Here is a 25,341-nt window from a genome sequence, read left to right as displayed (position 1 = left end):
AGGGGGGCGTGGCGGGGGGGGGGGGGAGAGGAGGGGAGGGGGCTTGCAGTGTACCACCAATGGTCATTTCCTTTCCTGTTCCACTCGAAAATAGAGGCAGGGAAAAACGACTGTCTACATGCCTTCCTACGAACCCTAATTTCTTGCATCCTACCATCATTGTCCATACAAGAAAGAAATGTACGCTGGCGGCAGTAGAAATGCTCTGCACCTAGCTCCACATGCCGGTTCTCTGAAGTTTGTCAATAGTGTTCCTCGAATAGAACGTCGCTTCCGTCCAGGGATTCTCATTTCAGTTCGCAAAGCAACTCCACAATTCCATCGTTATCCAACCTACAGTTAACAAATCCAGCTGCCCGCCTCTGAATTGCTTCCATCTCTCCCATTAATCGGATCTGGTGGGGATCCCAAACACTCGAGTAGTACTCAAGAATGGGTCGCACTAGTGATCTATACGAGGTCTCCCTTACATATGAATCGCACGTTCCTCAAATTCTCGCAATAAACCGAAGTCCATCAGTCACATTCATAACTACAATGCCCATTCCATTTCATATAGCTTCATAACGTTACACCTAGGTATTTGATCGACGTGACTGGGTCAAGCAGCACATTACTGTTTTCGAACTTTGTGGGTTTCTTTTTCTCATTCATCTGCATTAAGTTCTTCTATCCTCCCACGACATCTTCTCACACACCACAGCATCAAAAGAAAACTGCTGGAGATCGATGGTCACCCTGTCAGTCAGATCATTTGTGCAGACAGATAAAAATAGCGATCCTGTCACACTTTCCTGGGGCACTCCTGACGAAGCTCTTGTCGCCGTCCACGAGAATGTGCTGCGTTCTATTACTGAATAAATTTTCGAGCCACTCTCATACGTCGTAGTCTATTCTGTATGCTCGTATCTACGTTAACAGACTGCAGTGGGGCGCCGTGTAGAGCGCTTTTCGGAAATCTATGACTCTGCACACCCAGGAGCTAACTATTTGTAGTATCGTTCCCAGAGCCGATAGCGGTCCTCTGGTTTGGAGCAGAGTAGAAGGCTTAAACCAGAGGCTCAGACGATTCTGCGGAGATCTGGAGCGCAAATTTCTCGACCTCCGCTATCGGGTGGAGAAATGTAGGGTCCCCCTGAATAGGTCAGACGTGCACTACACGCCGGAAGCGGTTACAAGGGTAGCGGAGTACGTGTGGAGTGCACATGTGGATTTTTTTAGGTTAGAGACGCGGCAAGGTAGGAGTAGACAAAATGCGACAGGGAATAACAATATTAATGTGCTAATAGTAAACTGCAGGAGCGTCTATAGAAAGGTTCCAGAACTGCTCTCATTAATAAACGGTCACAATGCCCATATAGTACTAGGAACAGAAAGTCGGCTGAAACCAGACGTAAACAGTAATGAAATCCTAAACTCAGATTGGAATGTATACCACAGAGACAGGCTGGGCAGCGAAGGGGGAGGCGTGTTTATAGCGATAAGAAGTGCAATAGTATCGAAGGAAATTGACGGAGAACCGAAATGTGAAATGATTTGAGTGAAGGTCACGGTTAAAGCAGGCTCAGACATGGTAACTGGATGTCTCTATAGGCCCCCTGGCTTAGCAGCTGTTGTGGCTGAGCACCTGAAGGATAATTTGGAAAATATTTCGAGTAGATTTCCCCACCATGTTATAGTACTGGGTGGAGATTTTAATTTGCCGGATATAGACTGGGAGACTCAAACGTTCATAACAGGTGGCAGGGACAAAGAAACCAGTGAAATTTTTTTAAGTACTTTATCTGAAAACTACCCTGAGCAGTTAAACAGAGAACCGACTCGTGGCGATAACATATTAGACCTTCTGGTGACAAACAGACCCGAACTATTTGAAACAGTTAACGCAGAACAGGGAATCAGCGATCATAAAGCGGTTACTGCATCGATGATTTCAGCCGTAAATAGAAATATTATAAAAAGGTAGGAAGATTTTTCTGTTTAGCAAAAGTGACAAAAAGCAGATTACAGAGTACCTGACGGCTCAACGCAAAAGTTTTGTCTCAAGTACAGATAGTGTTGAGGATCAGTGGACAAAGTTCAAAACCATCGTATGCGTTAAATGAGTATGTGCCAAGCAAGATCGTAAGAGATGGAAAAGAGCCACCGTGGTACAACAACCGAGTTAGAAAACTGCTGAGGAAGCAAAGGGAACTTCACAGCAAACATAAACATAGCCAAAGCCTTACAGACAAACAAAAATTACGCGAAGCGAAGTGTAGTGTGCGCAGGGCTATGCGAGAGGCGTTCAATGAATTCGAAAGTAAAGTTCTATGTACTGACTTGACATAAAATCCTAAGAAATTTTGGTCTTATGTCAAAGCGGTAGGTGGATCAAAACAAAATGTCCAGACACTCTGTGACCAAAATGGTACTGAAACAGAGGATGACAGACTAAAGGCCGAAATACTAAATGTCTTTTTCCAAAGCTGTTTCACAGAGGAATACTGCACTATAGTTCCTTCTCTAGATTGTCGCACACATGACGAGATGGTATATATCGAAATATACGACAGAGGGATAGAGAAACAATTAAAATTGCTCAAAAGAGGAAAGGCCGCAGGACCTGATGGGATACCAGTTCGATTTTACACAGAGTACGCGAAGGAACTTGCCCCCCTTCTTGCAGCGGTGTACCGTACGTCTCTAGAAGAACGTAGCGTTCCAAAGGATTGGAAAAGGGCACAGGTCATCCCCGTTTTCAAGAAGGGACGTCGAACGGATGTGCAGAACTATAGACCTATATCTCTAACGTCGATCAGTTGTAGAATTTTGGAACACGTATTATGTTCGAGTATAACGACTTTTCTGGAAACAAGAAATCTACTCTGTAGGAATCAGCATGGGTTTCGAAAAAGACGGTCGTGTGAAACCCAGCTCGTGCTATTCGTCCACGAGACTCAGAGGGCCATAGACACGGGTTCACAGGTAGATGCCGTGTTTCTTGACTTCCGAAAGGCGTTCGATACAGTTCGCCACAGTCATTTAATGAACCAAGTAAGAGCATATGGACTATCAGACCAATTGTGTGATCGGATTCAAGAGTTCCTAGATAACAGAACGCAGCATGTCATTCTCAATGGAGAGAAATCTTCTGAAGTAAGAGTGATTTCAGGTGTGCCGCAGGGGAGTGTCGTAGAATCGTTGCTATTCAAAATATACATAAATGACCTTGTGGATGACATCGGAAGTTCACTGAGGCTTTTTGCAGATGATTCTGTGGTGTATCGAGAGGTTGTAACAATGGAAAATTGTACTGAAATGCAGGAGGATCTGTAGCGAATTGACGCATGGTGCTTTTGTTGAAGTTCCGAGAACATACCTTCACCGAAGAGCCAAGGAGTATATTCCTCCCTCCTACGTATATCTCGCGAAGAGACCATGAGGATAAAATCAGAGAGATTAGACCCCACACAGAAGCATACCGACAATCTTTCTTTCCACGAACAATGCGAGACTGGAAAAGAAGGGAGAACCTATAGAGGTACTCAAGATACCCTCCGCCACACACCGTCAGGTGGCTTGCGGAGTATGGATGTAGATGTAGATGCACTCCACCTGTTGCCCTTCATCCACGATTCGCCGGACATCATGTGAGAGAAGTGCAAGTTGAGTTTTGCACGAGCGATGCTTTCTAAATTATGAGTAATGCGTGGCGTAGTACATGCACAAATAGATACAGAACAGAACACTGGTAAAATTTATTTTGCTTCTAGGATATCCCTCTGGATGTAAGCTGTGGTGTCAAACTGATCTAACACATAGCCAGAAGTCTCGTCTGGGAAGGTAATAATTTGGTTTTGAGACTGTGAATCCAAAAATCGTGATGTCGTAAGAATGACTAAAGGTCTTGCTATGTCGCTTACCTCTACCGTATTGGATTTCGATGAACTGTTCAAGTTCACTATTTTGATGTCGACACGAAACTAAACAGACGCGTTTTCCTGGAGCAGCGCTGGTGTGCTCTACGTACCACGAAGTCCACTCATCCACGTAACCTGAGTATATCCAGTATGCCTCAATTATTCTCATTAAAATTTCTTATGTCGAGTGCCCTTCACTACGAGACGACCGAGTCTGAACTGCCTCGCGGGGAGAACAAAGACCACAACTTGCTCACAAATTGGCATTGTCTCCGCTCTCACAATGCTGTCGGCATCAGGCCTATTGTTTCTGACGAGCATGCACAGGAGCTCCGAACAATGCTGGAGCCACAACGAGAACCAATGGCGGAGAAGGTTGTGTGCTTCTCTGAGGCAAGGAACAGGTAAGCTACAGCGCCGAGCCGTGAGGCCTGCGCTTTCGGTCGGTCGTTTTCCTTTTAATTCCGCATTTGCCACTCTGCAAAGCATAAAGTTGGAACAAAATATACACAGGCTCTTTTTTATTTTTTTAAATGATTGAGTTTAGAACTTTCGAGGAATAAATAATATTTGGGCTGTACGATTACGTCATAGGCAGAATATTACATCTGACACAGAACTATTATTCTTTTTGCTATGCAAAACTCGAATCAGAAAAGAGTTGCTCCTACTGCAAGGGCTTGTGGGGATTCTTCAATCTCCAAAACTTAAGAAGAAGATAACCCTCTGCCATTCTCCTTACTGCAAGGTGCAGATTCCAAGTCACTCACATTCATGGAAACAAGCAGCACTCAGGTACGTGCTTTGCAGACTGAACACAGTACCACTCAGCACAGATCACTACCAGAATGAACTAGACATCATCACACAGACAGCAACAAACCATGAGTACAATATTAATCATTTCATACAATTAAACAAAAAATTAAAAAGTTATAGGGCAAATGTTGACAATAAAAACAATGTATAAGAAAGCACAAACAACATTACAGCAAAGCATCAACCAAACAAGCACACAAAATAATGGGACAACAACGACACAGAATACATGAAAACAAGAAAGAACATTGAAGGTGGTACGCAACGAAATACAAGCACTAACAAACACATAAAATCACGAATATTTTCAAAAGATAACGTATAAACATATCATTCAAAACAGATAACTCAATCCACAAGTACATTCCAAAAATAACAAAAGACACAGAATTTACCAACTACAATGTAACACATTTGATGGAAGGTACGTAGAACAAAGCAGTAGAACATTCGAGATATAAGAGCATGTAAATATGGGACAAGCCACTTAACTTCAGAATAGTTAAGAGTGAATAATTACAAACCCACTGCAAGAGGAAGACATGAAAACAGTTATAATAATTAATGAAAGATTTCTCCTAACCTTAAAAAAATTGCGATATATACAAAACAAAGGCTAAAAAGAGGGTACTGCTAAATGACATGTTGAATACAACTACCCAGTCACTACTTACACAGACTGATCATTATAAAAGACAGAAATCCCAGTGAATGATCATAATGCCGATTCATCCCCGAAGTATACGAATAAAAAATAGAACAAATAACAAAAGATACAGAAAATAGCAGTTACAGTGATACGTTTCAAAAACAGAGCGAACACAAGAAAAACTGCCAACTTTCAACTAATTTTACAGAAGAGAGGCTCACAAATAGTGACTTAGACACTGAACTGTAACTATCTTTCCACTGTATTTTAAAAGTTTTCCATGAACTGTTTTCAATCTATAACCTGTAAGCGTGAACGAAACAAGTGATATAATATGTAAGGACGCACATTGAAGATGGCTTGTAAATGAGGCCTCAGAGCGAAAATAAAATGAAAAAATTAATGTGCAGGGTGCAAAAGGAGTTTTCCATTTAAACCACTGCAATTTACACAAAGAATTCGTAATGCCCAAACATGTTTCACCATTAGTGCCAACATAGTGGGTCACGTGCTGTTTACGTAACAAGGCAACAAATTTTACATCTTTTGTAATCTTTTCCTTAGAAACAATGACTGCCATATATGTAAAATTTTTATGACTAATTTTCATCCAGTGGTTATTACGTAAAACATGTTATAATTTTTCAGACCACAACAAACAGTGCCCCATTAAGTGCTGCATCTTGTCTAGGCAATAAATAGAGTGTTAGCACAATCATACAGAATCCAGTTCACATAATATGTCGATTGCAAACACGGATCTTCTTAGAGCATATAAAACCAATGGATATATGTCGTATAAGGTAGATCAGTACGGTTTCTGTTGATATTAGAGTACAAAATTAACCAAACATAAGCCTCTAGTCAGTCAAGTTTTATTTATTTACAGCTGAGTAGAAGAAATAGCGCTTATGGACTTCTGTCCTCCTTCGTAGTTGAGTTACCAGCGTGCCTGATTGCCATGCGGAAGACCTGTGTTCGATTCCAGGTAGTTACTGCCCGAGATTTTTCCTTCACGGGAGGGCTGGTACGGCGTGCACTCAGCTTCCTGATGCCATCTGAGGAGCTGATCGACAGAGTGGTAGCGTCACCTGGTTGGGAACACTACAATGGACGGGAGAGCGACGTGCTGACTCGCCTCCACCCCTCCAAACGTCATCCACATGACGCCATTGGCTGACGGATGACACGGCGTTCGGTCGAGTCCGACTGACCCGTCTGTGATCAGAATGCATGTGTGTATTTTACAGACTTCTGCAGTTACAACACAATCCCGTGTTTCTGCGATAACACATTTTACTGAACCCAGTGTGGGTGTCACACAAGGGTAATGCAACACTACTTGTGATGTAACAAAATAAAAGTGATTTTATTATTCAATGGAAAAGTTGGAATTTGAGATTTCGCTTACTGTTTTATCAATAAGAGTTGGCGTAAGAATCATGGATTGACCATTGTCATAAGATATTGCATTATGAAATGTGAATGGTCTTTACTTGCAGTTTTGCGTGGGTTGAAGCAGTCACAGCTAGCGTGCTACTGATTAAGAAACTGCATTATCGTCTTTATAATTACTTCATGATCGTAGATACGATCATACACGGTTGTGAAGTTATTATGGCAAAACAATTTCCGAAGGGACCAGAAAGTTCTTAAGGGCGCAAAAACAACTGTAACATCACACAGAAGGGGAATTCAATATTAAAGCTGATGCAAGAAGGCGATAAAACAGTTTTTTTTTTAAATGTAATACGAGCATTGGACTGCTGATCTTGGTGTCTGTAATCTTAGTAAAATGTATAATTAAAATGAAAATGACACTGAGGAGATGATTGGAATGAGCACTGCTAAATGATTCAATATTTCCAGAACAAATGTTTATTACAACTAAAACATATATCGCACCTTATGCTTAGTGCAACAATGACGGTAGATTTTTATGTCCGTTTCATGTCCATTGAGCGCTCTTTTATGTAGCCATTGTCCTCTTGAGTCACCCGTGCGTCGTCACGATAAGTTATAACAGTTCTTCTTTTTACACTTCACTCAAACTTAGACGGAACACCTTTTTATACATTTAGTAAAAATTAGATCAGACCGCCACAAATCTGCGTCCGTCTTACTTAATAAAAACAGTACAAGTGTTTAGTGCTCAAGGCTTCATTTGTTCTCCAGCGAACAAAATAGTGAAGGATCGCATATCAACCCGTATTCTTCTGTTTATATTGTCGCCCAAAGACGATGAGTTACATTATGTAGGAAATTCCACCGTCGCTATGCGACGCCTTATTATTGATTAATCATTCTTTATAAACAAGTATTTGAACTAATTTTTTGGTCAGGTCCCTGTTCGGGCGCAAAGTGTGATGTAACAAAATGAAAGTGATGATGTTATTCAATGGAAAAGTTGGAATTTGAGATTTCGTTTACTGTTTTATCAATCACAAATGGCGTATGAATCATGGATTGACCACTGTCATAAGATATTGCATTATTAAATGTGAATAGTCTTTACTTGCAGTTTCTCTTGGGTTAAAGCAGTCACAGCTAGCGTTCTATTGATTAAGAAATTGCATTATCGTCTTTCTAATTACTTCATGATCGTAGATACGATCATACCAAGTTGTAAAGTTATTATTATGACAAAACAGTTTCCTAAGGGACCAGAAAGCTCTTAAAGCCGCAAAAACAACAGTTACATCACATATTCAATAATTTTATAATATATAAATTTTTCGTAAACTGATTATATCTTAACCCTTTAATTTTTATTTGATTTATAAATGTACTTTCCCCTCTTTCAACCCCCCCACCCCAATGAACCATGGTCCTTGAAGAGGTGGGATGGCTTCAGTGCCTCAGAGATACAGAGACACGTACCGCAGGTACAACCACAACGAAAGAGTATCTGCGGTGCGCCAGATAATTCAGGAGGGTATTTATTTACTTATTTAATCTGATCTTATTATGGCCATCAGGCCCTCTCTTATATCGGGCTAGGATTTCATACCTACATTATATATTACATCATAGTTACGTAAGAAAATAACAATTATAATATGCCAACTAGAATCAATATGATCTGAGTGGTTCCATTGGCGCATAATAACAATTGTGACATTAATAACAATAATGATGTTGTCATCGGGAAAAATAAAACTGGCGTTCTACAGGTCATAGCGTGGAAGTTTGTATCACTTAATCGGGTAAGTTGTCTGGAGGGGTGGGTTCATCTCTCATTATCCTTTAAACAAGTAGTCCACGTACCTGGATAGTTTTCAGATTGTGTGCACCTTCACTCTCCGATGGTGGATACTGGTTTAGCAGACAAAAGCAGAGTTGACGAAAATTCGACTAAATACGTACGACGCAAAGGCAACAAAACTCCAGTGCATGGGCAGTAGCTGAAAGTTCGTAAACTGTCCAGTTTTCGGCATTCTTGGATGCCTCGTTCGAAAAAATATCTAAAATTTTCTTTAAGTTGGTTCATTGCCTTTAAAACATGAAAAATGGCTATTAATATCCCAACATCAATTATGCGATGTTACTGACTGTCTATGTTACAAGGTCGCACCCAAATGCAGCCAGAAGATGTTTAGTCCTACCCGATATTTTAAACGTCCTGAACAGTCACTGACCCACGACCACTTGCAAGTTAACACTTTCAGTCGTTCAGTACGCTTTTTGTAAAGAAGTGCTCGCCATAATGTCTCGTAATTTGCACGAAACACGCCACGCGGAGTTTGTGTACGACATGAAATGTTCGCACGCGAAAATCTCCTAAAATGAGCCACTCACGAAGCTCACACTTTCACAAAGTACTCGATACTGTTGTCGCTTTTCGTCAGTGACATGAGAACCGATCAAACGCGTGGGTTTCTTCATTTTGGTACAAATATGATCAGCGCCGTTTAACACAGAATACCAGAATACAAATTCCGTTAATTTTACCATTTGTGTTTGTTGACGCCATTAGGAAACTGATGTACCTGTTGCCATTCAGCGATGTAACAATGGAAAATAGTTACACGAGATCAAGAACCACTGACCCACATCGCACATTTACAATCAGTGAATGCTTACGTTATACACTCCTGGAAATGGAAAAAAGAACACATTGACACCGGTGTGTCAGACCCACCATACTTGCTCCGGACACTGCGAGAGGGCTGTACAAGCAATGATCACACGCACGGCACAGTGGACACACCAGGAACCGCGGTGTTGGCCGTCGAATGGCGCTAGCTGCGCAGCATTTGTGCACCGCCGCCGTCAGTGTCAGCCAGTTTGCCGTGGCATACGGAGCTCCATCGCAGTCTTTAACACTGGTAGCATGCCGCGACAGCGTGGATGTGATCCGTATGTGCTGTTGACGGACTTTGAGCGAGGGCGTATAGTGGGCATGCGGGAGGCCGGGTGGACGTACCGCCGAATTGCTCAACACGTGGGGCGTGAGGTCTCCACAGTACATCGATGTTGTCGCCAGTGGTCGGCGGAAGGTGCACGTGCCCGTCGACCTTGGACCGGACCGCAGCGACGCACGGATGCACGCCAAGACCGTAGGTTCCTACGCAGTGCCGTAGGGGACCGCACCGCCACTTCCCAGCAAATTAGGGACACTGTTGCTCCTGGGGTATCGGCGAGGACCATTCGCAACCGTCTCCATGAAGCTGGGCTACGGTCCCGCACACCGTTAGGCCGTCTTCCGCTCACGCCCCAACATCGTGCAGCCCGCCTCCAGTGGTGTCGCGACAGGCGTGAATGGAGGGACGAATGGAGACGTGTCGTCTTCAGCAATGAGAGTCGCTTCTGCCTTGGTGCCAATGATGGTCGTATGCGTGTTTGGCGCCGTGCAGGTGAGCGCCACAATCAGGACTGCATACGACCGAGGCACACAGGGCCAACACCCGGCATCATGGTGTGGGGAGCGATTTCCTACACTGGCCGTACACCACTGGTGATCGTCGAGGGGACACTGAATAGTGCACGGTACATCCAAACCGTCATCGAACCCATCGTTCTACCATTCCTAGACCGGCAAGGGAACTTGCTGTTCCAACAGGACAATGCACGTCCGCATGTATCCCGTGCCACCCAACGTGCTCTAGAAGGTGTAAGTCAACTACCCTGGCCAGCAAGATCTCCGGATCTGTCCCCCATTGAGCATGTTTGGGACTGGATGAAGCGTCGTCTCACGCGGTCTGCACGTCCAGCACGAACGCTGGTCCAACTGAGGCGCCAGGTGGAAATGGCATGGCAAGCCGTTCCACAGGACTACATACAGCATCTCTACGATCGTCTCCATGGGAGAATAGCAGCCTGCATTGCTGCGAAAGGTGGATATACACTGTACTAGTGCCGACATTGTGCATGCTCTGTTGCCTGTGTCTATGTGCCTGTGGTTCTGTCAGTGTGATCATGTGATGTATCTGACCCCAGGAATGTGTCAATAAAGTTTTCCCTTCCTGGGACAATGAATTCACGGTGTTCTTATTTCAATTTCCAGGAGTGTATTTAATGGAGGAAATGGTGATGTTTTGCAATATTAGCCACAGACAGAGTGACAGTGGCGGATTTAACAGATGTAGTGTGGTGTAATATTTACATTAGCGCCTTACAGCAAGTTCCATTCCCATTCATGTACCGCGTCCTGTCGGTTTTGTAATACAACAGGCACCGCGAAATCCGATAAGAGCTGAAGCCTGCATGCCTTTGAGCAAACTCCCTCATTCCGGTAGGTAAAAAATATTTTTGCTGTGGCATTCCGCGTGCACAGTAAATCTAGAAGTACAGCTGCACTTTTTCAGAATAACTCGAAGTTCCACTAGGGAGCGAAATCAGTTCTTTGTAACGAGAGAATGGGCACTGGAATGTGAAACTCAGTTTTTATGAGCAGGCGGTGTAATCTCTAATTATCCCAGAAAATTATCAACAGTGACGTCTTTTGGTAGCAGCTGTGATGTGACAAATGTTTATGTCAGAAAAATATAATGTCGGCATCTGTAATTATTTCGACGTTAATAGACTAAATTACGGTTTCTCCGTGTTCTTGGTAGGATAAGTACGACTTGCTTTAGATTTATGAGCCTGTTCACAGTAGTTTTACATAACTGAAATAGTTATGTATAATACTACTGACCTGCCCCGACTTCACACGAGTAGCATAAAATACCTAGCGCCGGACAGCTTCTCTGGAATACCGGTAATAAATTATGTCCACAAACATTTCTTGTGAATCAGTGAATCAGTACGTGCCACATCAAAATTCATACAGTTGTTTCTGAGTTTAGCTTTCACATACAGAAAAAAAAGAAACGACGCGCCGCGAAGGAATTATCCGAATGAGACGGAAATGGGCAGATGTTATTTACATATACAAACAAACAAATGATTACAATGTCACAAAAGCTGGATGATGTATTCAAGAGAAAGAGCTTCACAAATTGAGTGAGTCAATTAAGCGCTTAACCGCCTGTGGTCCTTACGCAAGCAGTTATTGGAATTAGTACTGACGGGTAGAGTTGCTGGACGTCCTCCTGGAGGATGTCGAGCCAAACTCTGTCCAATTGGCGTGCTATATCGTCAAACTCCCGAACAGGTTGGAGGGCCCTGCCCATAAGGTTCCAAGCGCTCTCTGGGAGAGATCCGACAACCTGACTAACCGTGGCAGCGTTTGGGAAGCACTAAGACAAGCAGTAGAAACGCTCGCCGCGTGCGGGTGGGCGTTATCCTGCTGAAACAGAAGCCCAGAAAGGCTTCCCATGAAGGACAACAAAACGGTGAGTAGGATATCGTGGACGTACCACTGCGCTGTAAGAGTGACAGGGATGACAACCAAAGGGGAACACCTATGAAACAAAATGGCAGCCCAGATCATCACTCGTGGTTGTTGTGCCATATGGCGGCCTGCAGTCAAGTTGGTATCCCTCCACTCCAGGCAATGAGTCTCAGTTTGAAGCAGGACTAATAACTAAGACAATTCTAGTTCAGTCAATGAGATTCCAGGCCGAAGGTGTGTCTGGAGATTTCCTGGACAGTGGTGGGATAACAACCTCACTGTCGCCCACTGTACGATCTGACAATCAGGAGTTAAGGTCTGGGGTGCGATTTCTTTTCATAGCAGGATCCCATTAGTTGTCATCGGCGGTACGCTTAAGCACAGTGGTATGTCGACGATATTCTATGCCACGTTTGGTTGCTCTTCATGGTAAGCCATCCTGGACTTACATTTCAGCATGATAATGCCCGCTACTAACGGCGAGAGTTTCTATTGTTTGTCTTCGTACTTGCCAAACCCTACCTTGGCCAGCGAAACGTCAGATCTCTCCCCCTACCCCCCACCCCCACACCCACAGCTGAGAATATTTTGAGCATTGTGGGTAGGTTCCTCCAACCAGTTCGGGATTTCGACGATCTAACGATCCAATTGGGTAGAATTTGGCACGATATCCCTTAGGAGGACATCCAACAATAAATCAATCAATCAATAAATGCCAAGCCGAATAACTGTTTGCGTAAGAGCCATACGTGGGCAAATGGGTTATTGACTTGGTCAATTTGTGAAGACCCCTGTCCTGAGCAAATCATCCAATTTTTCTGAAACTGGAATCATTTGGATTTCTGTACATGTACGCCACATTTACCAATTCCCATCCCATTCGGATAATTCCTTCACGGTGTGTCATTTCTTTTCGCCTTAGAGTGTACATATAGATGAATGTGTCTGCAAAATAATATGAACTGCATTTTACCCCCACCAGTAACAAAAACTTAAATGCAGCTTTTCTCTGATTCAAATTCCTTTTTGAACACAATTACCGATCCTATATTTAAATACGCTTCTGGCCATTCAAACTGCAACGCCAGGAAGGATGGAAGACAACGAAAAGTTACTTATTTTCCGTATGCATTGAGGCAGGAAGAATGCATTATTTCAGTTAAGGATTATCTGATGGTACAATAGGGGCGTGACATTTAGTACACAATTCTGCCACCTCTGGGAACAAAAATAGCTCTAACAATGTTGCACATCGAGTCAAGCTGACCTTCGAGGACAAAAATGGCTCTCTCACACTGCTCTGCTTCAGCTGTATGTGAAAGGTCAGCAGTCGTGGTGGCTGGTGAGTGATGGCGTGCCAGGCTCTTTGTACTCCATGACCAGATGTTTCTAGCGGGTGAGAGATCTGCAGAAGATGTTGTCGAGGACAACTGTTGAAGATCCTCATTATTGAGGTAGGTTACACTGCTGAAATGAAACCTCAAAGAGAGCTCAAAGACAGAGCGCAGCCACCGTTCTCCAAACATCACATACGTAATGCCTGCCGTCAATATTGCTGGCTATGCGAACCAGAGGTGATAGTGTTGTGGTATCATTCCATCACGCCAGGTACTAAGCCTGTGTGACGATAACAAATGCTGCCTGGTAACGTTCATTCTCCTCGGAGCCTCCACACACAGGTATATCCCGTTACATGACTGTCTTTTGCCAAAACCACCCTGTAACTGATATAAACTAAAATTAAACAGACCAGTCAAATCGGACTAACTGGTCTCCACAGATAAATGACATGGGTATCAGTACTAGTGGCTGTCAGTACTCAATTAACGTAGCTTACATTAATGGTCATGGTTCGTATAAATAACAGACCACTGTAAATGTACATTGAGCTGAGCTTCAAGGGCACAGCCACGCAGCTGATTACGTAGGCTGACAGCGGATCCTAGCCATAGGGGGAATTCACCAAAGAACTTGCTAGCAGCGGAAGAGGTCAACGCCATTTGGTCAGCCGGCCTTGCTTTGAAGAACTGCCGCAGGGCACCGCTCGCCAGAAGTCACAATACAGATACGCGAATACAATCTCCCGCAGCGTAGTAACAGCAACAGAGGTTGTTTTTAACAACCTCAATGTGGAAGGAGGGCATGTCCTGTTTTTGGCAAGGCCTGGAAGAATGCAACTGTGAACAGAACATAGAAAGCGGGGCTTCTTCGAAATTTCGAAATACGCCACCAACAAAAGACAACATCCGAAAGTGGAGTCAGAACCTGGGAGTTAGGCCACCTACGACAGCATTGGATGCTATCAAGCTCAGGCCTTACAAAAACCAAATGCTTAATACAATGTAAGAACAGCGAAGACTACCTAAAGTAAATAATTTATGAGTTAAAAGGAGAAAGTCGATTGTGCTGCCGGGATCCCACGTCATTGGTCATAACAAAGACAGAGAGAGTGTGGCACAGTTTTTCAGCACCAAGTGTTGGAGGGTGTACTACTGGTTAACTGCCCACAACAAGAGTCAGGTGATTGGACCAGCTTCTTAGAAGGCCTGTTTTTACTGGTCGGTAAGCGGTATTTCCATAGTTCAGATAATCGAAGTGATATATCGTACAAAATCGGAAAAATACAAGTCTTAGTTTTAGGAAGTTGGCAGCAGAAAATCAGTTTTCTGCCAGGGTGGTTCACCTCCGAACTCTCCTTAACCGGGGTCCACCTCCACTAAACCCCTTCTCCACACCTAATCAGCTGATCAGCCAAGTGTCTCTTCGAGCAGATGAGGGGAACTTAGAATACTGTTCGGCTGAGTTCAACTTAGCCACAGAGGAGGGCGTTGGTACGAAACTAGTGAATGATTTCGCAGCCGCTTCAGCCTCCACCTGCAGGTTAACATGGTCCGATCCAGTCGTGATCGCGAGATGAACTGTAAAGACAGTCAACCCATTTTCAGTGAGTTTCGGTAATTTCAAGCTGCATTCTGAAGACTTGCTTGCAGATTTTACCATCGATATGCTTTCAATTCTGGCCCCAAGTACAAACGCACATTCTTCTGCAGCGCTATCTGTATTTTAATATTAACATCTCGGCAATCACGGTACAAATTTGCGATTAAATTGTTTTCTACTGGTCGCGTTTATAAGAGTCAAACCTGAGACCATCTACTTCGTCAGTATGTGTGAGATGACTTTATCATATACTTTTAAATCAATAAACCGAGTTAGTCGTGATGCTTGTTTACTTTGATAGATAAAAACTTCCTTATTCATTATTCTGGAGAGCAGTAATTAACTACGTAAGATCAAGAGAGCCACTTTGCATACCACTAGGCAACATACCGACTGAAATTATTATACAATCCCAGGGTTTGTGTATGGTGAGGGGTGGAGGCTAATCACAATATTTTATTGTCACTTTCTACCTTCTCTCCAGAAATTAACTTACCATCACACCCATTTAATGTGTCACAGACACTTAGAATTATAATACCAGTAACTCTTGAAACTTTCCGTCATTTGCTTCTTCGATGTATCGAGTGGACAGCAGGGGCGAAAGACTTCCCGTCATTTGCTTCTTCGATGTATCGACTGGACAGCAGGGGCGAAAGACTATGTCCCTGTCTAGTACCCGTTTTAATACGAGCACTTCGTTGTAGCTCTTCCACTATTATTTTCCCTGTTGGTTCTTGTACATATTGTGTATTACCCGTCTTCCCCTATAGCCTAGTCCTCTTTTTCTCAGAATTTGGAACACCTTGCACCATTTTCCATTGTCGAACACTTTTTCCAGGTCGACAAATCCTATGAACTGGTTTAGATTTTTCGTCATTCTTGGTTCCGTTACAAACCTCAAGGTCAGAACTGACTCTCTGACCTTTGTTAAGGCCAAAATAATCGCCATAAGGTAGATCTACAATTTTATTTTCCATTCTTCTGCCTATTATTCTTGTGACCAACTCGAATGCATGAGCTGTTAAGCTGATTGTGCTATGATTCTCGCACTTGTCGGCTCTTGCAACATTCGGAATTTTGTGGCTGATCTTTCTCCGAAAGTCTGATGGTGTATCGACGGTCTCGTAAATTCTACACATCAACGCGAATAGCCATTTTTTTGCCACTACTCCCAATGACTTTAGAAATTCCAACGGAGTGTTATCTATCCCTGCTGCCTTATCTGATCTTAAGTTTTCCAGAGCTCTTTGCTTATATGTCAGATGGAATATAGTATCGTTCTTATTAATAACACAGGCACTGCAATAGAACATCAATTTTTTATTACATTTGTTTCGAGGTTTCATCATTGATGGTAGTGGTAAGCGATAACATCTACATGAACAAGTGGGAGACATAATTTGCAGGATACTTCTTCAAGCGCCAAGTGCGTGTGAGTGCGTACCACAACTGTCACTTAGAACCGGCAACAACGCAATCCCCATTTATTATTAGACCTGCATAATCCGACATCATTCATGAATCGGACTATAGTCGCATGGTGCTATTGAGATCCAGCATGGCGTTCACTACGATCCACCTGAACACACTGATTCTATACTGAAGAGCCAAAGAAACCGGTACACCTGCCTAATATCGTGTAGGCCCCCCGCGAGCGCGCAGCACTGCCGCAACACGACGTAGCATAGACTCGACTAATGTCTGAAGTAGTGCTGGAGGGTTCAAATGGCTCTGAGCACTATGGGACTTAACTTCTGTGGTCATCAGTCCCCTAGAACTTAGAACTACTTAAACCTAACTAACCTAAGGACATCACACACATCCATGCCCGAGGCAGGACTCGAACCTGCGACCGTAGCAGTCCCGCGGTTCCGGACTGCGCGCCTAGAACCACTAGACCACCGCGGCCGGCATGCTGGAGGGAATTCACACCATGAATCCTACAGGGCTGTCCATAAATCCATAAGAGTATGAGGGGGGTAGAGATTTATTCTGAACAGCACGTTCCAACGCACGCAGATATGCTCAATAATGTTCATGTCTGGGGAGTTGGGTGGCCAGCGGAAGTGTTTAAACTCAGAAAACTATTGCTGGAGCCACTCTGTAGCAATTCTGGGCGTGTGGGGTGTCGCATTGTACTATAAGAATTCTCCGAGTCCTTCGGAATGAACAATGGATATGAAATGATGCAGGTGATCAGACAGGATGCTTACATAGCACGTCACCTGTCAGAGTCGTATTTAGACGCATCAGGGGTCCCGTATCACACCAACTGCACAGTCGTTGTTGCTCCCGTTATTGAAGGACCTTTCTCCGGCCGAAGCGATGAGGGAGATTGGCTGTTTTACAGGATTCCTGATATTCACGGTGAAATGGCTCTGAGCACAATGGGACTCAACTGCTGAGGTCATTAGTCCCCTAGAACTTAGAACTAGTTAAACCTAACTAACCTAAGGACATCACAAACATCCATGCCCGAGGCAGGATTCGAACCTGCGACCGTAGCGGTCTTGCGGTTCCAGACTGCAGCGCCTTTAACCGCACGGCCACTTCGGCCGGCCTCACGGTGAAATGGTCTTATGGGAAAATTCCCACTTCATTGCTAACTCGGAGATGCTGTGTCCAGTCGCTCGTGCACCGGCTATGATACCACGTTCAAACTCACTTAAATCTTGATAACCTTCCATTCTAGCTGCAGTAATGGATCTAACAACTGCGGCAGTCACTTGTTGTCTTATACAGGGTGAGTCACCTAACGTTACCGCTGGATATATTTCGTAAACCACATCATATACTGACGAACCGATTCCACAGACCGAACGTGAGTAGAGGGCTAGTGTAATTGTTTAATACAAACCATACAAAAATGCACGGAAGTATGTTTTTTAACACAAACCTACGTTTTTTTAAATGGAACCACGTTAGATTTGTTATCACATCTGAATATATAAACAAATACGTAATCAGTGCCGTTTGTTGCATTGTAAAATGTTAATTACATCCGGAGATATTGTAACCTAAAGTTGACGCTTGAAACCTCCGACGTTCAGTTGCGTGTTGTAATAAACACGGGCCACGGTCGGCGAGCAGCATCTTCAGGGACATGTTTACGATGACGACCGTGTTTACGAGTGTGGCTGTAGTGCACTGTTGTGGTTTGGTCTAGCTGTCACAGTGTCCGCATGTAGCGCTTGCTGCTATTGTTATTCTGCATTCGTCTCCGCACGCAGTCCAACTGTAGTACACCGTGTTACCAGACGTCTGTGATAGTGTAGTGTTGTAGGAACTGTGACCATGGTGTATTCGAACTCTGAAAAGGCGGAGATGATTCTCATCTATGGCGAGTGTCGTCGAAATGCAGCTGAAGCCTGCAGGGTGTATGCAGAACGGTACCCGGACAGAGAGCATCCAACGTGCCGCACATTGCAAAACATCTACCGCCAACTGTATGCAACAGGTATGGTCGTAGCACGCAAACGGGTCCGTAACAGGCCCGTCACAGGAGAACCGGGTGCAGTTGGTTTGTTAGCTGCTGTTGCCATGAACCCACACATGAGTACACGGGACATCGCGAGAGCCGGTGGACTGAGTCAAAGTAGTGTCATGCGCATACTGCATCGTCACCGCTTTCATCCGTTTCATGCGTCGCTACATCAGCAATTACATGGTGATGACTTTAATCATCGAGTGCAATTCTGTCAATGGGCATTGACAGAGAATGCGTTGCAGTTCTACCTGTTTACCGATGAAGCGGGTTTCACAAACCACGGGGCAGTGAATCTACGGAACATGCATTACTGGTCCGTGGACAATCCTCGCTGGCTCAGACAGGTAGAGCGACAGCGACCGTGGACTGTAAATGTATGGTGCGGAATGATTGGCGACCACCTCATTGGTCCTCATTTCATTGCAGGGGCCCAAACAGCAGCAACATACATCGCGTTTCTACAGAATGATCTGCCAACGTTGCTCGAAAATGTCCCACTGGAAACGCGTCGACGAATGCGGTATGTGCACCTGCACATTCCGCAATTAACACTAGGCTGACCCTTGACAGGATGTTCGACGGGCGTTTCATAGGACGTGGAGGACGCATAAATTGGCCAGCCCGTTCTCCTGATCTTACACCTCTGGACTTCTTTCTGTGGGGTACGTTAAAGGAGAATGTGTACCGTGATGTGCCTACAACCCCAGAGGATATGAAACAACGTATTGTGGCAGTCTGCGGCGACATTACACCAGATGTACTGCAGCGTGTACGACACTCATTACGCCAGATATTGCAATTGTGTGCAGCAAATGATGGCCACCACATTGAACATCTATTGGCCTGACATGTCGGGACACACTCTATTCCACTCCGTAATTGAAAACGGAAACCATGTGTGTACGTGTACCTCATCCCTCATGGTAATGTACATGTGCATCAGTGAAAAAGACCAATAAAAAGGTGTTATCATGTGGACATAATGTGCTGTTCCAGTCTCTTCTGTACCTAAGGTCCATCACCTTTCCCTTCGGATCCTTACGTAATTCGGTGTTCTCCGATACACACGATCGAACAGCGGAGGAGTGGTACTCAAGCGTCAACTTTAGGTTACAATATCTCCGGATGTAATTAACATTTTACAATGCAACAAACGGCACTGATTACGTATTTGTTTATATGTTCAGATGTGCTAACAAAACTAACGGGGTTCCATTTTAAAAAAACGTAGGTTTGTGTTAAAAAACATACTTCCGTGCATTTTTTAATGGGTTGTATTAACCAATTACGCTAGCCCCTCTCCTCACGTTCGGTCTATGGAATCGATTCGTCAGTATTTGATGTGGTTTATGAAATATATCCAGCGGTAATGTTAGGTGACTCACCCTGTATAGGCGTTGCCGACCGCACCGCCGTATTCTGCGTGTTTACATATCTCTGCATTTGAATATGCATGCCTATACCAGTTTCTTTGAGGCTTCAGTGTATATTAGCGCTTCAACCATGGGATCCGAACCAACACGAGCAGTAGTACTGTGGAATGATTAACTGTCTCCTCTCGCTATGGAATTCTGGCACCAGATGGTAAACAAAATGGATGGCACGACCTTCTCACAAACAGACTCCCTAAAAATACGATTTCTGAATGAGAAATCAAAAGTGCAAACTTGTCTAATATTCAAAATGTAGATCACGTTATTCCTAATCCCCATTTCGACAGCACACACTGCATCAACGACAGCGTCAGCTGTCTCTGTCTCTCGTGATCGTTTGGAACTTAGTAGACGCCATACTGGAAGCCTGTATTTCATAGGATTTAAATAGTAAGTTATCTCCTAAGAATAAATGCTGTCCCAAAACACCAGTAAATTACAGATCCCTCGAAAATGCGTCGATGTTGGTACAATTATTTGTATTAAAACGAAAATGAAGGTGATTGGTGATTCAAGAATTTTCGTATTTTATTGGTTACTATTACTACTTGCGTGTTATGAAAATACGTCGTTTGTATTCAGCGGCGCATTGAACACTTACGAAAACACATCGTTCTTGTGAGGCTTTTTTACTAATTAAATGTTAGGTAGTGACATAACAGTGGTTAGTGCCTTCATGCAATCTAAGTTACAGGACAGTCAAAAGCTTTCCAAGTCCATTTTGGTGTACTGGTTATAAGCGAACAGTTACGAATTGGAAAGTAGTTGGCTCGCATCCTGCTATTTCCTAACAATTTTTTTTTTCATTTTCGTGTTTGTTAAAGATTCTGGGATTCTCTTATTAATTTAATAGAAGTACATTCTCTCTCTCCCTACCTCTATCTATTCCTCCCTCCCTCCCTCTCTCCCTCTCTCACTCTCTGTCTCTGTCTCTCTCTCTCTCCCTACCTCCCTTCCTCTCAGAAGTGAGTTGTCATTGTCAGCAATTTACAAATTAAGCGTGAAACACGCACATACACGTAAATATTCACACACGTTGATAATTTGGTAAAATAAACTACCACTCAGAATAGAATGCACAGAAAAGACAGACCCTTGTCCAAAATAATTAAAATGTAAGTTAGTGTCAGCCCTCTATAAAGTGGAAAGGAAAATTTACAAGCTAGTTTTTTTAGTACATTTATTTTATGAACAGGAACTTTTTAAATTAAAACAGCCCTGTAATCACAAATATGACATTTTTCGTCATTTTATTACAACAAATTGCACCAACATCGACACGTTTTCGAGATATCCTCAATATCCTAAAGTTTTGAAACAGCCTTTGTTGAGCTTACCTAGTTAAATGAGTCGCTGCTTTAATTTGTCTGCTAGAATGGGTACCGATCCTTTCTAATTACAGAACGAGTCCTGAAATTGATTTTCAGTTTCTAAAAATAAACTACACTCCTGGAAATTGAAATAAGAACACCGTGAATTCATTGTCCCAGGAAGGGGAAACTTTATTGACACATTCCTGGGGTCAGATACATCACATGATCACACTGACAGAACCACAGGCACATAGACACAGGCAACAGAGCATGCACAATGTCGGCACTAGTACAGTGTATATCCACCTTTCGCAGCAATGCAGGCTGCTATTCTCCCATGGAGACGATCGTAGAGATGCTGGATGTAGTCCTGTGGAACGGCTTGCCATGCCATTTCCACCTGGCGCCTCAGTTGGACCAGCGTTCGTGCTGGACGTGCAGACCGCGTGAGACGACGCTTCATCCAGTCCCAAACATGCTCAATGGGGGACAGATCCGGAGATCTTGCTGGCCAGGGTAGTTGACTTACACCTTCTAGAGCACGTTGGGTGGCACGGGATACATGCGGACGTGCATTGTCCTGTTGGAACAGCAAGTTCCCTTGCCGGTCTAGGAATGGTAGAACGATGGGTTCGATGACGGTTTGGATGTACCGTGCACTATTCAGTGTCCCCTCGACGATCACCAGTGGTGTACGGCCAGTGTAGGAGATCGCTCCCCACACCATGATGCCGGGTGTTGGCCCTGTGTGCCTCGGTCGTATGCAGTCCTGATTGTGGCGCTCACCTGCACGGCGCCAAACACGCATACGACCATCACTGGCACCAAGGCAGAAGCGACTCTCATCGCTGAAGACGATACGTCTCCATTCGTCCCTCCATTCACGCCTGTCGCGACACCACTGGAGGCGGGCTGCACGATGTTCGGGCGTGAGCGGAAGACAGCCTAACGGTGTGCGGGACCGTAGCCCAGCTTCATGGAGACGGTTGCGAATGGTCCTCGCCGATACCCCAGGAGCAACAGTGTCCTTAATTTGCTGGGAAGTGGCGGTGCGGTCCCCTACGGCACTGCGTAGGATCCTACGGTCTTGGCGTGCATCCGTGCGTCGCTGCGGTCCGGTCCCAGGTCGACGGGCACGTGCACCTTCCGCCGACCACTGGCGACAACATCGATGTACTGTGGAGACCTCACGCCCCACGTGTTGAGCAATTCGGCGGTACGTCCACCCGGCCTCCCGCATGCCCACTATACGCCCTCGCTCAAAGTCCGTCAACTGCACATACGGTTCACGTCCACGCTTCGCGGCATGCTACCAGTGTTAAAGACTGCGATGGAGCTCCGTATGCCACGGCAAACTGGCTGACACTGACGGCGGCGGTACACAAATGCTGCGCAGCTAGCGCCATTCGACGGCCAACACCGCGGTTCCTGGTGTGTCCGCTGTGCCGTGCGTGTGATCATTGCTTGTACAGCCCTCTCGCAGTGTCCGGAGCAAGTATGGTGGGTCTGACACACCGGTGTCAATGTGTTCTTTTTTCCATTTTCAGGAGTGTATGTTGCTAAGACACCTTAATGACCACTGTCCAATTTATGTCATTGGATTCAACGCTGGTTGCATTCAACTTGTTTCCTGCCTGTAAATCGACGTGACGTCTCAGTTTCATAGTTGATGAAGGCGTCTTAAGTAAAATAGTTAATACTACGTTTTCAGCAAATTTCGGATTTAATTCTTGCAAACGCTTTAATCTCTCCGTAATCCACAGCCCAGTCCAGATGAATACACAACTTTATGCATTTACGCCTCCCCCCCCTGAACCATGGACCATGCCGTTGGTGGGGAGGCTTGCGTGCCTCAGCGATACAGATGGCCGTACCGTAGATGCAACCACAATGGAAGGGTATCTGTTGAGAGGCCAGACAAACGTGTGGTTCCTGAAGAGGGGCAGCAACCTTTTCAGTAGTTGCAGGGGCAACAGTCTGGATGATTGACTGATTTGGCCCTGTAACAATAACCAAAATGGCCTTGCTGTGCTGGTACTGCGAACGTCTGAAAGCAAGGGGAAACTACAGCCGTAATTTTTCCCGAGGGCATGCAGCTTTACTGTATGGTTAAATGATGATGGCGTCCTCTTGGGTAAAATATTCCGGAGGTAAAATAGTCCCCCATTCGGATCTCCGGGCGGGGACTACTCAAGAGGACGTTGTTATCAGGAGAAAGAAAACTGGCATTCTACAGATCGGAACGTGGAATGTCAGATCCCTTAATCGGGCAGGTAGGTTAGAGAATTTAAAAAGGGAAATGGATAGGTTGAAGGTAGACATAGTGGGAATTAGTGAAGTTCGGTGGCAGGATGAACAAGACTTCGGGTCAGGTGACTACAGGGTTATAAACACAAAATCAAATAGGGGTAATGCAGGAGTAGGTTTAATAATGAATAAAAAAATAGGAGTGCGGGTAAGCTACTACAAACAGCATAGTGAACGCATTATTGTGGCCAAGATAGACACGACGCCCACGCGTACTACAGTAGTACAAGTTTATATGCCAACTAGATCTGCAGATGATGAAGAAATTGATGAAATGTATGATGAGATAAAAGAAATTATTCAGGTAGTGAAGGGGGACGAAAATTTAATAGTCATGGGTGACTGGAATTCGAGAGTAGGAAAAGGGAGAGAAGGAAACATAGTAGGTGAATATGGATTGGGGGTAAGAAATGAAAGAGGGAGCCATCTGGTAGGATTTTGCACAGAGCATAACTTAATCATAGCTAACACTTGGTTCAAGAATCATAAAAGAAGGTTGTGCACATGGAAGAATCCTGGAGATACTAGAAGGTATCAGATAGATTATATAATGGTAAGACAGAGATTTAGGAACCAGGTTTTAAATTGTAAGACATTTCCAGGGGCAGATGTGGATTCTGACCACAATCTATTGGTTATGAACTGTAGATTAAAACTGAAGAAACTGCAAACAGGTGGGAATTTAAGGAGATGGGACCTGGATAAACTGACTGAACCAGAGGTTGTACACAGTTTCAGGGAGAGCATAAGGGAACAATTGACAGCAATGGGGGAAAGCAGTACAGTAGAAGAAGAATGGGTAGCTCTGAGGGATGAAGTAGTGAAGGCAGCAGAGGATCAAGTAGGTAAAAAGACGAGGGCTGGTAGAACTCCTTGGGTAACAGAAGAAATATTGAATTTAATTTATGAAAGGAGAAAATATAAAAATGCAGTAAATGAAGCAGGCAAAAAGGAATACAAACGTCTCAAAAATGAGATCGACAGGAAGTGCAAAATGGCTAAGCAGGCATGTATAGAGGCCAAATGTAAGGATGTAGAGGCCTATCTCACTAGGGGTAAGATAGATACTGCCTACAGGAAAAATAAAGAGACCTTTGGAGAAAAGAGAACCACTTGTATGAATATCAAGGGCTCAGATGGAAACCCAGTTCTAAGCAAAGAAGAGAAAGCAGAAAGTTGGAAGGAGTATTTAGAGGGTCTATACAAGGGCGATGTACTTGAAGACAGTATTATGGAAATGGAAGAGGATGTAGATGAAGATGAAATGGGAGATACGATACTGCGTGAAGAGTTTGACAGAGCACTGAAAGACATAAGTCGAAACAAGGCCCCGGGAGTAGACAACATTCCATTAGAACTACTGACGGCCTTGGGAGAGCCAGTCCTGACAAAACTCTACCATCTGGTGAGCAACATGTATGAGACAGGCGAAATACCCTCAGACTTCAAGAAGAATATAATAATTCCAATCCCAAAGAAAGCAGGTGTTGACAGATGTGAAAATTACCGAATTATCAGTGTAATAAGTCACAGCTGCAAAATACTAACACGAATTCTTTACAGACGAATGGAAAAACTAGTGGAAGCCGACCTCGGGGAAGATCAGTTTGGATTCCGTAGAAATATTGGAACACGTGAGGCAATACTGACCTGACGACTTATCTTACAAGGGAACCTCCTAATCGCACCCCCCTCAGATTTAGTTATAAG

The sequence above is a fragment of the Schistocerca piceifrons genome, chromosome 7 (assembly GCF_021461385.2).
Source record: "Schistocerca piceifrons isolate TAMUIC-IGC-003096 chromosome 7, iqSchPice1.1, whole genome shotgun sequence".
In the NCBI taxonomy this organism is placed as follows: Eukaryota; Metazoa; Arthropoda; class Insecta; order Orthoptera; family Acrididae; genus Schistocerca; species Schistocerca piceifrons.
This window is presented reverse-complemented; position numbering follows the sequence as displayed.